Source organism: Choloepus didactylus, chromosome 13 (genome assembly GCF_015220235.1).
Source record: "Choloepus didactylus isolate mChoDid1 chromosome 13, mChoDid1.pri, whole genome shotgun sequence".
NCBI lineage: Eukaryota > Metazoa > Chordata > Mammalia > Pilosa > Megalonychidae > Choloepus > Choloepus didactylus.
In genome coordinates this window covers 77232564-77249196 of record NC_051319.1, presented here as the reverse complement: position 1 = coordinate 77249196, position 16633 = coordinate 77232564, and positions in this window count along the sequence as shown.

The window sequence follows — 16633 nt, the reverse complement described above, 5'->3', positions numbered from 1 at the left end:
TTTTTTTTTTTACATTTTATTTTGAAGTAAATTCAAAGTTATAGGAACACTTGCAAAAACAATACAAACCCCGTACACAGAACTCCAGCACTCCCTGACCCTCCTGATACCCCAATCCACTAACTTCAACATGTTGTCACACCGCTATTTCTTTCCCTCCCTCCCTCCCTCCCTCCCTCTCTCCCTATCTATCATCCATCATCTATTGCTCTGTCTTCTGAACATATGAGAGCAAGCTGCACACATCCTTGAACAAACAGTATAATTCACATATACAATTCCCATCAACAAGAGCATTCTTTTATGCAATCCCATTAAGCGCAGCTAAGAAGTACAAGAGATTCAACAATGATACAAAGCTTACATCCTATATTTCCTTTTCCTTATGTCTCAGCTGTGTCCCTTTGAGCCTCCTGTCCTCCATCCTCAGATCCCATCCAGGGTCATCCTTGGCATTCAATTGTCGTCTATTTAGACTGTCTTTTTTTTTTTTTTCCCTCAATTGTGGAAACACATATACAGCCTAAACCTTCCCATTCCACACCCTCCCTAGCATTCCATTAGTGGGATTAATCACATTTAGAATGTTGTAATGCTATCACCTTCCCACCATCCATTACTAGAAATTTCCCTTCACCTCAAACAGCAACTCTACACTCGTTTCTTAACTCCCCATTGCCCCTTCCCCCACTTCTCATAACCCATACTCTGCTTTTCATCTCTATGGTCATATTCTCTGATAATTTCTTTGTGTTTACTGTGGGGCTTAAAATTAAACTCTTAAATCCATAACAATCTTGTTTTTATTTGATACCTCAATAGGACACATAAACTATGTACCTATACTCCATTCCCCCACCTTTATATAGTTCTTGTCAAAAATTACATATTTTACATTGAGTTCAAAACCACTGATTTGTCATTAGAGTTTGTGTACTTTATATCATGTAGGAAGTAAATAATGGAGTTACAATTCAAAAATTATTGATTTCTATTTGTATTCCATTGTGGTCAGAGATTGTGGTTTGAATATGTTCAATTGTTTTTTTTGTTTTGTTTTGTTTTTGTTTTTAATTTATTGAGGCTTGTTTTATGTCCCAGCATATGGTCCATTCTGGAGAAAGATCTGTGATCTCTAGAGAAAAATGAGTGTCCTGGTGATTTGGGATGTAAGGTTCTATATATGTCTGTTAAAATTCTCTATATCTCTTTCTCCTTCCTTTGCTCCTCTGTCGGTAGGGCTCCCTTTAGTATCTGAAGTAGGGCAGGTCTTTTATTGGCAAACTCTCTCAGCATTTGTTTGTCTGTGAAAAGTGTAAGCTCTCAAATTTGAAGGAGAGTTTTGCTGGATAAAGTGTTCTTGGTTGGAAATTTTTCTCTCAGAATTTTAAATATGTCATGCCACTGCCTCTCACCTCCATGGTGGCCGCTGAGTAGTCACAACTTAGTCTTATGTTGTTTCCTTTGTCTGTGGTGAATTGCTTTTCTCTTGCTGCTTTCAGAACTTGCTCCTTCTCTTCAGTATTTGAGAGTCTGATCAGAATATGTCTTGGAGTGGGTTTATTTGGATTTATTCTATTTGGAGTTTGCTGGGCATTTATGCTTTGTGTGTTTATATTGTGTAGAAGGTTTGGGAAGTTTCCCCAACAATTTCTTTGAATACTCTTTCTAGACCTTTACCCTTCTCTTCCCCTTCTGGGACACCAATGAGTCTTAAATTTGGATGTTTTATTTTATCTATCATATCCCTGAGATCCTTTTCGATTTTTTTCTCCATTCTTTCTTTTGTTCTTTAATTTTCTGTTCTTTGGACCTCTAGGACATTGAGTCATTGTTCAACTTCCTCTAATCTTGTATTATGAGTATCCAGAGTCTTTTTAATTTGGCCAACAATTTCTTTTATTTCTATAAGATCTTTTTTTTTTATTTAATCTTGCAATTTCTTCTTCATGCTCTTCTAGGGTCTTCTTTATTTCCCTTTTATCCTGTTCCATGGTCGTCTTCATGTCTTTTTTTTTTTTTTCAATTTTTATTTTTATTGTTTATTTTTTTTCCACCTTTTAAATTCAATTTTATTGAGATATATTCACAAACCATACAATCATGCGCAGTGTATAATCAGTTTTTCGCAGTATCATCATCACATAGTTTTGCATTCATCACCACAATTAATTTTTGAACATTTTCATTACCACACACAAAAAAGAATAAGAATAAAAATTAAAGTAAAAAAGAACACCCAAAACATCCCATACCCCCCACCCCTCCCTATTATTCATTTGCTTTTCATCCTCATACACTGGATAAAGGGAGTGGAAGCCACAAGGTTTTCACAATCCCACAGTCACACAGTGTAAGTGATATAGTTATACAGTCGTCTTTAAGAATAAAGGTTACTGGGTTGCAGTTCAAGTTAATGCATTTTTTTCCTTTTGAATTTTTATTGGATTGTTCAGATACCATACAATTACCCAAAGATCCCAAGTGTACAATCACTTGCCCCTGGGTACCCTCATACAGCTGTGCATCCATTACCACACTTAATTTTTGTTCAATTTTTAGAAACTTTTCATTACTCCAGACAAGAAATAAAGTGAAAGATGAAAAAAGAAAGAAAGAAAAGGAAACTCGAATCCTCCCCTATCCCTAACCAACCCCCCTCAATTGTTGACTCATAGTGTTGGTATAGTACATTTGTTACTGTTTATGAAAAAATGTTGAAATACTACTAACTGTAGTATATAGTTTGCAATAGGTATATATTTGTTCCCTATATGCCCCTCTATTATTAACTTCTAATTGTATTGTCACACGTTCTGGTTCATGGAAGCGATTTCTAGTATTTGTACAGTTGATCATGGACATTGCCTACCATAGGATTCAGTTTTATACATTCCCATCTTTTGACCTCCTCTCTGGTTACATATATGACTCAGAGCTTCCCCTTTCCATCTAATTCACACACCATTCGGCACTGTTAGTTATTCTCACATCTTGCTACCGATATGTCTGTTCATTTCCAAACATTTAAGTTCATCCTAGTTGAACATTCTGCTCATACTAAGCAACCGCTCCCCATTCTTAAGCCTCGTTCCTGTCAGTGAGACCCTGCAATAATTATCCTCAAGTATCTGGCTTATTTCACTCAGTATATTGCCCTCGAGGTTTTGTCATCAACCCATTTTTTTTTATATGGTTTTGTTCAGTCACCATACATTCTATCCTAAGTAAATAATCAGTGGTTCTCTGGTCATATATTTATGTGTTCACCACCTTCACCAATATCTGTGTAAGGGCATCTACATTTCTACAAGGCAGGAGGGAGAGTCGAAGGTAGAGAGGCAAAGGAAAGAGGAAAAGAAATGACAGCTAGGAAGCAGCAAAAGGAAAAATAACCTTAAATCAAAGTAAAGAATCAGATAATACCACCAATGTCAAGTGTCTAACATGCCTCCCCTATCCCACCCCCTTATCTGCATTTACTTTGGTATTCACCTTGTTACATTAAAGGAAGCATAATACAATGATTCTATTAGTTACAGTCTCTAGTTTATGTTGATTGCCTCCCTCCGCCAATGCCTCCCCATTTTTAACACCTTGCAAGGTTGACATTTGCTTGTTCTCCCTCATAGAAGAACATATTTGTACATTTTATCACAATTGTTGAACACTCTAGATTTCACCAAGTTACACGGTCCCAGTCTTTATCTTTCCTCCTTTCTTCTGGTGTCTCACATGCTCCCAACCTTCCTCTCTCAACTGTATTCATAGTTCTATTTGTTCAGTGTACTTACCTTGTTGTGCTACCATCTCCCAAAATTGTGTTCCAAACCACGCACTCCTGTCTTCTGTCACTCTGTAGTGCTCCCTTTAGTATTTCCTGTAGGGCCGGTGTCTTGTTCACAAAGTCTCTCATTGTCTGTCAGAAAATATTTTGAGCTCTCCCTCATATTTGAAGGACAGCTTTGCTGGATATAGGATTCTTGGTTGGCGGTTTTTCTCTTTCAGTATCTTAAATACATCACACCACTTCCTTCTTGCCTCCATGGTTTCTGCTGAGAGATCCGCACATAGTCTTACTAAGCTTCCTTTGTATGTAATGGATGACTTTTCTCTTGCTGCTTTCAGGATTCTCTCTTTGTCTTTTGACATTTGATAATCTGATTATTAAGTGTCTTGGCATAGGCCTATTCAGATCTCTTCTGTTTGGAGTACGCTGCGCTTCTTGGATCTGTAATTTTATGTCTTTCATAAGAGATGGGAAATTTTCATTAATTATTTCCTCTATTATTGCCTCTGCCCCTTTTCCCTTCTCCTTCTGGGACACCAATGATATGTACATTATTGTACTTTGTTTCATCCTTAAGTTCCCGGAGATGTTGCTCATATTTTTTCATTCCTTTCTCCATCTGCTCCTTTGTGTGTAGGCTTTCAGGTGTTTTGTTCTCCAGTTCCTGAGTGTTTTCTTCTGCCTCTTGAGGTCTGCTGTTGTATGTTTCCATTGTGTCTTTCATCTCTTGTGTTGTGCCTTTCATTTCCATAGATTCTACTAGTTGTTTTTTGAACTTTTGATTTCTGCCTTATGTATGCTGTGTTTTCTTTACAGCCTCTATCTCTTTTGCAGTATCTTCTCTAAACTTTGAATTGATTTAGCATTAGTTGTTTAAATTCCTGTATCTCAGTTGAAGTGGACGTTTGTTCCTTTGGGCCATAACTTTATTTTTCTTAGTATAGATTGTAATTTTCTGTTGTCTAGGCATGGTTTCCTTGGTTATCCAAATCAGGTTTTCCCAGACCAGAGCAGGCTCAGGTCCCAGAGGGAAGAAATATTCAGTATCTGGTTTCCCTGAGGGTGTGTCTTAGAAAATTGCTCCACCCTGTGATGCCTCAGGTCACTGTGCTTTTCTGCCCAGCAGGTGATGCCTGTTAGTCTATAATTCTTGACTGGTATGAGGAGGTATGGCCCTGTTCCCCCAGGCTCTGGGGTCTGGTTCTGAATGGAAAGGGCCCCACCCCTTTCCTCTTAGAGAAGATAGACCTCCTAGGGGGAGGTCATTAGCATTTCAATGGTCTCCGCTCTATTTCTGCTTGTGTTGTCTCCACCCTTCTCTGAGTCATAGCCCTGGAAGCTGAAAATGACTGGGGCTTTCTCCACTGAGCTGAAAAAGAAACAGATAGTCTCCTTCAGACCTAGTCCAAGGCAACCCTCTGGCTCTGCAAGGTCAGTCGTCACCCAAAGCCTCTGTTTTTTTGGGGATTCGTACCTGTAGTGAGCAGTTCACACTCGCTACTTAAAACCACAGTTGGAGCTCAGCTGAGCTATATTCACTTGCTGGGAGAAAGCTGCTCTCTGGCAGCACGAAGCTTTGCGGCTCAGGCTATGGGGGAGGGCGTCTCGCGACTTGGAGCCGCAGGTTTTACTTACAGATTTTATGCTGTGATCTTGGGCATTCCTCCCAATTCAGGTTGGTGTACGATGAGTGGACAGTCTTGTTTGTCCCCCTGCAGTTATTCTGGATTATTTACTAGTTGTTTCTGTTTTTTTTTAGTTCCAGGGGGACTACTTAGCTTCCACTCCTCTCTATGCGCCATCTTGCCCAAGCTCTTCTTCATGTCTTTTATATCCTGTGCCATGTTTTCGTTCCTCGATTGTGATTGTTTGATTAATTGTGCCAAGTACTGTCTCTCTGCTGATATTTTGATTTAGGTGTTTGGGTTTGGGTTCTCCATATTGTCTGGTTTTATCATATGCTTTAAGATTTTCTGTTGTTTTTGTCCTCTTGGCATTTGCTTTACTTGATCTTTAATTTGTCAGAACTGCAGCTTGGTGGCGTATACTTTCTCTAACCAGCAGATGGCATCCATGAGTCACTTATTCCCCTTAAGTCAGTTCTCCCCAGCTTTGTCTTTGTGGTGTGTGGGGATCTGACTCTTGTGGGGTCCAATTGGTGCACTTAATTTGGGTGTGTAGTCGGTGCTGTCTGCCCTGAATGAGGGGCGTGTGTCTGAGCGGTTAGGGAGGAAGGGCAGCTTTAATAATCAAACCTCCCAGGTGTTCCCGGAGATTTAAGGCTGTTCTCTGCCACTGACCCAAAAGTCCTTGGTATTGGCATATGTTCCCTGGGATTTCCGAGTGGTTCCCCCTACCCATTTATTCTTAAATAGGATTGGGGGTTTAAAACAGTGCTTCTATGAAAACTAAATTTAATGTTTGATCATCTTAAGCAATCAAGGCAAACTTCAGGACACTTGATCATTAGTGATGTGAGTGTAGTAATAAAAGTTTATTTGCTTTTGAACTTGATTGAATTTGGAAATGACAAGGAAATGTTAGCATTTCCCTTTTCTAATAGTAGGTTTTTTTAAATTAATTTGTTTGATCCATTTTTCTTTCATCTCTTCTCTGATCTAATTGATAGGGTTTTTTTTAGTGGTTTACAGAGTTAGTTGTCCAAAGCAAAACAAAGCTCTTAGTTTTTCTATCTGTATGTCTCCATCTCTTGTTATTCTTCTTCTGCTTTTACAAGAATACAGGCTTACACATTCTCTCTCTTTTTTATTTTCCTTTGTCACTTGATGCCTTTTCTCTGAACAAATAGGTTGGTTGGTTGTTTTAGTTTTAATCCAGTGTCCAAGTGCTGTAGACACCAGCCAGCTGTTTTTCAGTTCTGGTGATACTAGAGTTGACTCTAAAGGAATGCCTGTTTTATAATTGACATGTGGTGCTGTCATCCAGGTTCAGATTATCTGAAGTAATTTCTTGTAGTGAGCAGAACAGGGCTTGTGGCTGGAATGATTTGGTTTTTAGAATAATTATCAGGATTTAAACTAATTGTGGACAATGAGTGGGCTTTGGCCATCTATTCTAGAAAGTCCCTAGTACTTGGTACCCTATCTCCTTATGAAGTGAGGAAGGAAAACATGCTGGTAAGGCTTGTGAACTAAGAATGAGTGTAATGAATACTCTCTGCTTAGAGCTTGTAGACATTTGCTTTAGAATGAACTTTTTAAGAGTAAAGTGAATTGGTAAGATAATGTGCCCATTTCTTAGGTTGACTATCCTAAGCAGACAGATGACTTTTCTTGCGGGTAGCTGAGCTTGTGCCTCGACTTACCAGGCCTGGGCCAGGGGACTTGATATCACCCCCTGGGGAGGGTAGTAGGTACGGGCGTGAGTGCCCTCTGCAGCCCCCCCGAGCCTGAGGAGCGAGGTCAAGGCAGCTCCCTTTTCCTCACCCAAAATGCCACTGGCAGGGGAGGCTTGCCGGAGGAAACCGCCTTTCTCCCAACTGCCCTTTCCCCACTTCCTTATCTTACCCACATACTCCCTTGTGCCAAGGCCACTCCTGCCACCGCCAGTGCGCATGCACCGTGGCCAGAACAACCCCCGCCCGCTGCAACGGCTCCTGCGTCCTCTCAGAACCAATCCTAGCCCCTCTCCCTTCAATATTGCCATTTTAGGCTACTTCACCTCCTTTCCAGCCCTGCCCCTCTTACCAGCCTATATAACCTGTAATCACCCCTGAATAAATCTCTTTGGCGCCTACTCCTACTGGATGAAGAGTGTTTTTTGTCCTTATCGCCGCCCTCCACACCTTGCACGCCTCTCGCCGAGGACCTTGGCCACGTCCTCCGCCTCCCCCTCGCCTCCGGGAAAGAGCCCCCGCCGCCGGTACCCTTTAAGCAGCCCCGAGAGCTGAGGGCTCGGCTACCGGCCGCCACTCCCCCTAGAAGCAGTAACCCCGACCGCAACTGGTGCCCCGTGTGAGGAACGTCTCCACACGACAGTTTGGCAGGTCACCCGCTCGCCCGGACGCCCCTCCAGCTTCCCATTTCCTCGCCTGCAAGATGATGCAGCACAACCAATATGGATCCCAGGAAGGGCAATCCGGCCCGCCACCAGCAACCACGCGTCCAACGAGACGGGAACGCCGTCGTCTCCGCAGCCTGGTGCACCAGATGACAACAGTATACCTGGGCCTGGACCCCAGTCCGAGCAGAGCGCAGCAGCGGCGAGAAATTAGAAAAATTATACGCCTCTATAAACAGGCAAAAACCAATGTCATACACCCTTTCAACCCTCACCCAAGCATAACCTCCCTTCTAATGGTCATGTTAGTTCTTGCCTCTTCTACCCAGGGCGATCCCCACCAGCCTTGGAAGTGGACTCTTGCGCGTTGGAAAGACTCCACAGTAATTTTTTCCAACACCACAGCGGGATCTCCCTCCTTCGTCTTTTATGCCATTGATCTGTTTATCCCTCCTAATCCAAAACCTCCTGGTTATCCAGGCAGCCTAAAAATTCAAGATTATTATGTTCAGGATTATTATATGTGTCCAGCTTCAAATCCTGGAAAATCATATTGTAAATCCCCAAAGGACTATTACTGCCCGTACTGGGGGTGTGAAACATTAGCCACTGGCTGGAAACCTTCTGTCCCTGACAAATTTCTAAACCTCGCAGTAATCCCGTATACTTGCCAAAATTCAGGCTATCACTATCTCAACAGGTACCTTTGTCCTAAAAGATTAATGCTCACCATACAAAACCCTGCCGATACGTCTTGGCTCCTAGGTAAAACTTGGGGCTTCCGAATTTGGCTATCGGGGTTCGATCGGGGAACCCTTATAATCATAAGAAAGGAGGCTTTAAACCAACCAAAAAAAGATACTGTTATAAAAAAGCCCTTTAACATTGGTCCCAATAAAGTCATTAACCCCCTTTTTCCACAGCCCTCCAGCCGCACTTCAAGTACAAGCAGCGCATCCGGAAACCGCACCTCAGCTGCAAACAACGCATCGCCAACCCCACCACCCCAGCTTCCTCTGCCCCCTTCTCGTTATTCCTCTCCCCTCCTCAGCCTCATCCAAGCCGCCTTTGCCTCAGTGAACTCCTCCAACCCCAATTTTACCTCCTCCTGCTGGCTCTGCCTCTCCACCTCTTCCTCACTGTACGAGCCCGTTGCCTCCAACCTCTCCTTTTCAGAAAGCACAGAAGACAGCCCCTCGGAGTGCAGTTGGAATACCTCTGCCGTCCCCCTGACCTTTCATTCAGTCTCCTATACAGGAAAGTGCGTCCGCCCTCGCTCCGGTAACTCTCCCGACCTCACTGCCTGTGCCAGCTACTCATCTCCCAGTAGCTCGGCAAAATTTCTCATTCCTCATAACTCCTCCCAATGGCTCTGCTCCTCTACAGGACTTACCCCCTGTCTCAGCACGAATATCATCAGTGAATATAAAGAAACTTGCCTCCTAATTGTCCTTATCCCTAGGATCTTATACCACAGCGAAGAAGACTTCTTCCTCCGTCTGGAAAGAACTGCAGTTCCTGCTACTCTGCAAAAGCGAGAGCCCATCACCGTCCTTACAATTGCCTCCCTCCTAGGTCTTGCCGGCGCTGGCACCGGAATCGCTGCACTAGCCAGTCAAGGCTCCGCCCTAACTCACCTCAGGGCGGCTGTTGACGAGGACATTCGCCACCTACAAAACGCTATTTACCATCTAAAAAATTCTGTCAATTCCCTCTCTGAGGTAGTGCTCCAAAACCGCCGAGGTCTTGACCTTCTCCTCCTCAAAGAAGGAGGCCTCTGCGCCGCCCTAGGAGAAGAGTGCTGTGTATATGCCAATTCCACAGGTCTCGTCGAGGACAGCCTGAAAAGGGTCCGAGAGGGACTGGAAAAGCGTAAAAGAGATCGTGAAGCCACCAATTATTGGTCCAGTTTTTTCACTCCCATCCTCCCATACATCCTTCCTTTTCTTGGCCCCCTATTAATAATTATTCTAGCTCTCATCTTAGAACCCTGCCTCATCCGCAAAATTGTCCAGCTTGTAAGAAAACAAACAGATGCCATTTTTTCCTCGTTCGTGCAAATCCAGTATCAGCGACTCGCCACCTCTGACGCCCCCCACTCCAAGATGACAGCCAACCCTCCGCGACCTCAACGCCACCGGTCGACCCGCCGACCGCGAGGCCCTTCTCAATCACCTGAACATCGCTCTCACCTCGAGTTCCAGCTTCTCTGAACCCCTGAACTTTAAACCCCTGAACTTTAAACCCCTGAACTTTAAACCCCTCACCTTCGCCCAGCCCGCTGCAGCGAAGCCCTTGTCGAGCGCCCGGGCACCACACCAACACTGAGCTCCAGCCTCGCTGAGCCACCGTCAACCCCTTTTTCCCTTCCCTGACCTCCCCCTTCCCTCACCCTTAGCGGGCCTCTCCGGTAAAGCCTCTTCCTCTAATTAGAAAAGAAAGGGGAATTGCGGGTAGCTGAGCTTGTGCCTCGACTTACCAGGCCTGGGCCAGGGGACTTGATATCACCCCCTGGGGAGGGTAGTAGGTACGGGCGTGAGTGCCCTCTGCAGCCCCCCCGAGCCTGAGGAGCGAGGTCAAGGCAGCTCCCTTTTCCTCACCCAAAATGCCACTGGCAGGGGAGGCTTGCCGGAGGAAACCGCCTTTCTCCCAACTGCCCTTTCCCCACTTCCTTATCTTACCCACATACTCCCTTGTGCCAAGGCCACTCCTGCCACCGCCAGTGCGCATGCACCGTGGCCAGAACAACCCCCGCCCGCTGCAACGGCTCCTGCGTCCTCTCAGAACCAATCCTAGCCCCTCTCCCTTCAATATTGCCATTTTAGGCTACTTCACCTCCTTTCCAGCCCTGCCCCTCTTACCAGCCTATATAACCTGTAATCACCCCTGAATAAATCTCTTTGGCGCCTACTCCTACTGGATGAAGAGTGTTTTTTGTCCTTATCGCCGCCCTCCACACCTTGCACGCCTCTCGCCGAGGACCTTGGCCACGTCCTCCGCCTCCCCCTCGCCTCCGGGAAAGAGCCCCCGCCGCCGGTACCCTTTAAGCAGCCCCGAGAGCTGAGGGCTCGGCTACCGGCCGCCACTCCCCCTAGAAGCAGTAACCCCGACCGCATTTTCTCCTTTTGGCTATATATTGAATGGTTGTTGGTTAGAATGTAGATATGTTTTAAATGGAAGTACAGCACGTCAGTATTAGATAATTTTTCAGAAATACTTATATTTAGCTTAGGAAAAGGATGGTTATTTCTGTATGGTTCCCAGTCTTTATGCCCACAGAGATTCTGATTTAATTGTTTGGAAGAGGTGTTTTTAAAGTTTCCCAAGTAATTCTAATTTACATCTAAATCTAAGAACCACTGCTGTGTTTCCCAACTATAGATTGAAGACAGGGTTTTATGGTGATTGGTGGTGGTTTGAGGGTTTTGATAATTAAAACATGACTTTTCGGTAGTGACTTACCAATCCTATGTTAGCAGTTCCTACTTGGAACCACAATGTATTCCTAGAAATGGGCCTAAAGTTTGGTAATAGGCTTGTTTTGAGGTGAGTTCTGTTTCTAGACAGTTAATTCTTTTTTTTTTTTAATGAAAATGATCTTTTACATATTCCTTTTTATTTTGGGGCTTTTTCCTTCAGACTTATACATTAATTCTAGTGTCTAGTGCTTATTAAGGTTGCAGATGTAACTTTGGGCATGTCTGATGATCTCCATATTTGTTTCAAGTGTAGTTTAAGACTTAATGCCTTAGGGCTGTACGTCTATTTTATTTTTGCCTTTTTATTATATGTGTATTAATTGCACAAGTACTGCTGTCTGGACCAATGGGATGTTGCTGAAATGGTGCTGTTGGCTTGCAGGCAGTGCTATACTGTAACTAGGTTAAAATGTTCATTTATCAGCTTGTCAGCTTGTATATGTTTGAGAGGAGAAAATATGGATTATGGATATTAATTTATAACGTATAAAATTTTGGGTTGTTTAAAAGTTGATCATACCGAGATCAGTGATAAGAGTAAGTGGACTGGGCATCAGGCCCCATCTTGATCTTCTCTTCATCCATACCTGGACCACAATTCCTCTCACCCAAAGGTAAAAGTAGATAATTATAGCTAATGTTCGAAAGCTGAGAAAAAGACCACCTTTTTTTTTTTTTAAAGGAAAAAATACACATCCTCATGGCTAGAGTTGAATTGTAAGTAGTTTCCTCAACAGACTTGGGAGAAATGACTGGGCTGTGGCTCATTTTGCTACTTAGAGCCTTTGGGAATCTCTCATGAGACAATAAACTGTGTGTACAATCTCCTCAACCTTCTATAGTGTCAGTGGGAAGGTCCATTTAGATATTAATGGACTTTACCAGATGTTTTATTCTAAAAGATGATTTAGCACATCTTTCTTATTTAGTGCAGTGGTAGACTGTAGCCACCGGTGAGTTTGGTGCCCTTTGGTGGATGCCAAATACCAGAATCCTGGTGATAGAAAAGGGAGTTAAGAGGGCTCCTTGCTCTGCAGAAGACTAGGAAGACCAAACTGCAGGAGCTAATTAAAGCTATTGGAAGTGCCTTTTCCTCAGAGATTAGCATACCTTCCAAACAGTAAGGAGTCTCAATGTTCTAATTTGGTTCAGGCTTTTGCAGTAGTTTTGGAACTGCCCTACAGTAGCAGTGGGACCCCAGGGGGCAGGTGTGAGGGCTGGTAGTTAGGTTTTGTAGGCTTGGTTAAGGTTGAACCTCCTGATTCCAAGGTCAGGTATGTCCAAACATAATGTTTGGAAAATCAGGTTATAAGGCATGGTAAAGAATACCAGATTTAGAATCTGTAGACTGTGTCCCTGTTGGGTTCAGCTTTCCTTTCAGGGAAAGTGCCTTCCCAGCCAACAGTGAGGGTCTGGAATGTGTGTTGAATATAGCAGGCTACCAGACCAGAGGAGTAGAAGCTATATGTTTGATCCTGAACATTGTTTTCCCAGAATGCAAAAGAAGGGTGATTAATCTCTGTTTTGGTCCAAATAATTTAAGGTTTTGTGACTAAAATAAGAACACAGACAAACCCAAGGTCTAGCTCTCTGTCCTCTCCCCATAGCAACACTGGAGCCAGTTGTGGTGGAAGGGGTTAGGGAGTTAGGCGGTTCGAATATGATTCAAGGCTCTCATGGCCTCTGGAAAGGCGGGAATGATTTAAGAGCTGGTTATGGTCTCTACCTGGTACCACTGCAGCATTTTTTTGCTCTTAATTCTGGCCTTAGCTTTGGGTTTCTTTTAAAATAAAATCTTAGTGATTGTGGGTCTTTGGGTTTTTCCAACTTTGCCTCAGATCTAGGAAAAATAACCCTACTCCCATAATCAGAAGCCAGGAATTTAAAAGTTGGGCTGGGAATGTGGATAGATGACCTTTGGATTTTCATAGAGTATTTGTTTAAGCCACTACTTAGGAGTGCTTAGACTTTTTCGTGATTACCCTGAGTGGTAAGTGACCTGCTTCATTCTGTGCATTAGAAGAGTACAGAGTAAGTGGTTTGTGGCTCCTAAAATAGAGAGTTTTGATGTTGCAATCCTAGAGGCAATTGCTGACATCACAAAGTAGCTTAAGGCTCTGGTGTTCTCAGCATTTAAGCTGAAATGATAATTACTTTAATTACTATAAAGGGTTTAGTTGAACTCAGAGTGACCAAGAAAGCAGTAGGTATTGGAAGTTAAGTCCTTGAAATGGCAGAAAAAGCTAATAGTGAATAATTATCTTACTGGGTTCTCTCAACACTATTTAGAAGGGAAGGAGAGGTTCTGGTATTCAGGCAGTCTGACCCCAGAGACCTAGATTTTTAGAAAGTGCATAGAGTTCTCTTGCCTTTGCTGAAATGTCTATCTAGTGGTATTGGGCAAGAGCCTAAATAGCTTTTGGTTTTGGAGAAAGTAACGTGTGTGTGTGTGTGTGTGTGTGTGTGTGTGTGTGACTCCTGTGTCTTGAAACTAACTGTGTGGCCCCTTTGGGGGAAGCATGGTGAGGGTGAGGGAGACACGTACACTGAGCCTCTTGGGTGTTGGCCCAAGTCAGGTATCCTGGTATCTTGGTTACTGCATTCCCTGAGCTCATGGATTAATTTGGCTATCAAAGGGCATGTATTTGAACTGGAATCAGATAAGGCAGATCAAAAAAAATGACTTCCAATTCAAACTCTGCCACCACTGCTGAAAATAAAGGATCTTTCACAGTGGACTTGGATTTAACAAATATATTTTTTAAATGAAAAGGAAAATCCATGTTTATATGTTTCTTCTGAGGGGGTGTTTATGGAGTGGGGTGCCCCATCCTCAAACTTCTAAAACTTCATGTAAGTGAAATAATTACCTTTTTTCAAACCCTGAAAGCCCAGTTGATTTTGTGCATATGGTAGCTGAGAAACAATCTTGGTGCTTTTAATCTTTAATAAACCTCTGAGGTTCTCTAAAAGACCATGGGAAACTAGTCAGCTGTTCAAGCCTTAACAAGGCTAGTTGATGAAATCTCATGCTAGCCCTTCATCACCTGGGCATCTTCCCACCCTTTTGAAGCCCCTTACCTTGTTTTGTGATCTCAGATGAACCAGAAGCCAAGACCAATGTAATCTCTTGTTTGTTCCCCTGATCGCCAGATACTCACCCACAGCTTTTGATGTTGAGGACTTGATGCTCAAACACTGCCCACCTCTGATCTGTATGGGTGCTCTGTCTTTTTTAAAAAGTGACCATTTCTACTTCATTTGTTATAAAATGCATACTTGAAAGTCAGCGATAGAGATTTATACAAAAAAGTTGTCTCCCCTCTACTCTTACTCCCATGAGGTAACTACTGTTAATGGTTTGTGGATACCTTTGTGCTCATACCAGCACACACAAGCATGCCTGTTTGTAGGGAGGTTGTGCTCCATCATACTTAATGATTATCATGTAAATTGCCTCTCCAGGAGCAACTTGGTTTAAGTTTTTTTGCATGTATATCAGCAGTATATGCATTGTGTGTGTTTGTGTATTACCCCACTCACCCTTTTTAAATAAATTGTAGTAGTCAGTTCTGCACATTGCTCCTTTTCTTCGTTTAACATCTTGAGTATCATGCCAATTAATAAGAGCTTTTTAATTATTTTATAAGTAATAGTAGTTGGTGTAAGTGTGCTGGCTCCCTGAAATAGTTCAATGTTAAGGAAAGCAAAATTCAGTTGACTCACCAGTGTGTTCCCATGTGGTCATGGGGTGAGCACTGCTCCATATAGGGTGGGTGACTGATCATCCCAGTTTGCCTAGGAATTATGGGTTTTCCAGGAAGCAGAGCTTTCAGTGCTTAAACTGGGACAGCTGGCACACCAGTATGGAGTTCTGTGCCTACACCTTGTCCCCCTCACCAACTTGGGCCTCATCAGTTTGGCATAATCCAGAATCCTCTGTTTTTTGCTCCCAGCTGGGTTCCTAGCCAGGGAGTGGGAGAGGTGGTAGCCAATGAATTCACTCAGTCCTGAGTCTTAAAGCTCATCTACTGCTTGACTTGGTGTCTTAGTTCACAGGCATCAAAAGCCTGTGACTATGGGACCTTTTAACTCCCAACATTCCAGGCCTTGTGCTACATTGATGCTCTTGTTTATTGAGAGAATTACGAGCTCTCCAAATCTCGAGGCAAATTACATCACTGGTGTAAGGTCGATTAGAGGTAGGAATAAAATGACAAGCAAAAAAAAAAAAACAAAAAAGGAAAAGCAAGGGTGTATGTGGGAGAGGAGGGCAAATGTGATTCTGGCAAGAGAGCCCCATTAGTACTCAGCCTAAGAATAGTAGAGGTCTGCTGCCAGCTGGGGGAGCACAGCAAGCAAGTCAAGAGCAAGGTTTAAAAGATAACTTCCATAGGGTAAGCCACTGCTACGTACCAGCTGAGCTAAGTGGTTTGATAGACACAATGGTAATGGCTGATTCAGGGGGTGCATCACAGGTACCCTAGTGTCACACAAGTTATTGCACAGTGTTGGCTTGGAAGTCTAGAGCTGTGTCCTCTCCTCAGAGACAGACTTGTATGGTGTCTGAGAAGGAAGCGGAAGGGTGCAGTGAAGTCCCTGTTCTCAGGTGTGTTGTCCTGGATTGTTGCAGCTTTGAGGTTTCTTCATTAGCCACTTCTGAGTTAGCCAGGGGCCTATTAAAATGTAACAATCTCTGAAAGGGCAAACAGAAGGAAATCGGTTCAAACTCATTCATTTGACAAATACCAAGCACCTGTTATATGCCAAGTGTTAGGCACTGGGAATGAATACAGTGCTGTATAAAACAAAGTGCCCCTGTGGAGGCTACACTATTGAAAGAGACAACTATAAAAGTCAGATAGGAATAATATGCTGTAAAGAAAAAGTAAAGCAGGATAGGAGGCAAGAGGGTAAAAAAAGCCTGCAAATACTGTTGCAACAGGTTGTCCATTGCACAGCTAAGTACTTGTAGTCATTATATGTTTGTGAATTATGACAATTTTCTGGATGATGGCAATCGTACATCTTGATGTGGCTTTTAAAATTTTTAACAAGGCATTATTTGGGCTAACAGTGAGTCTGGTGGTCTCTGAAGAGGTGACATATGAGCTGAGGCCTAAAGGATGAAACGGAGCCATCCCTTCTCACCAGTCTGTATTAGGAGCTATTTATCATAAATAACACTCGTCTTTTTAAAAAACTGAAGTGCATTTTATAAAGCAGCACCGACAGCATCTCCAGAGATTGCTGCCTTCAGTTGCTAGAAGCGGAAGGTAGGGGACAGCAGCAAGGGAAGCTGCTGGATGGGAGCTTGTAGTCCAGGCTGGGATTTTCTAACCAG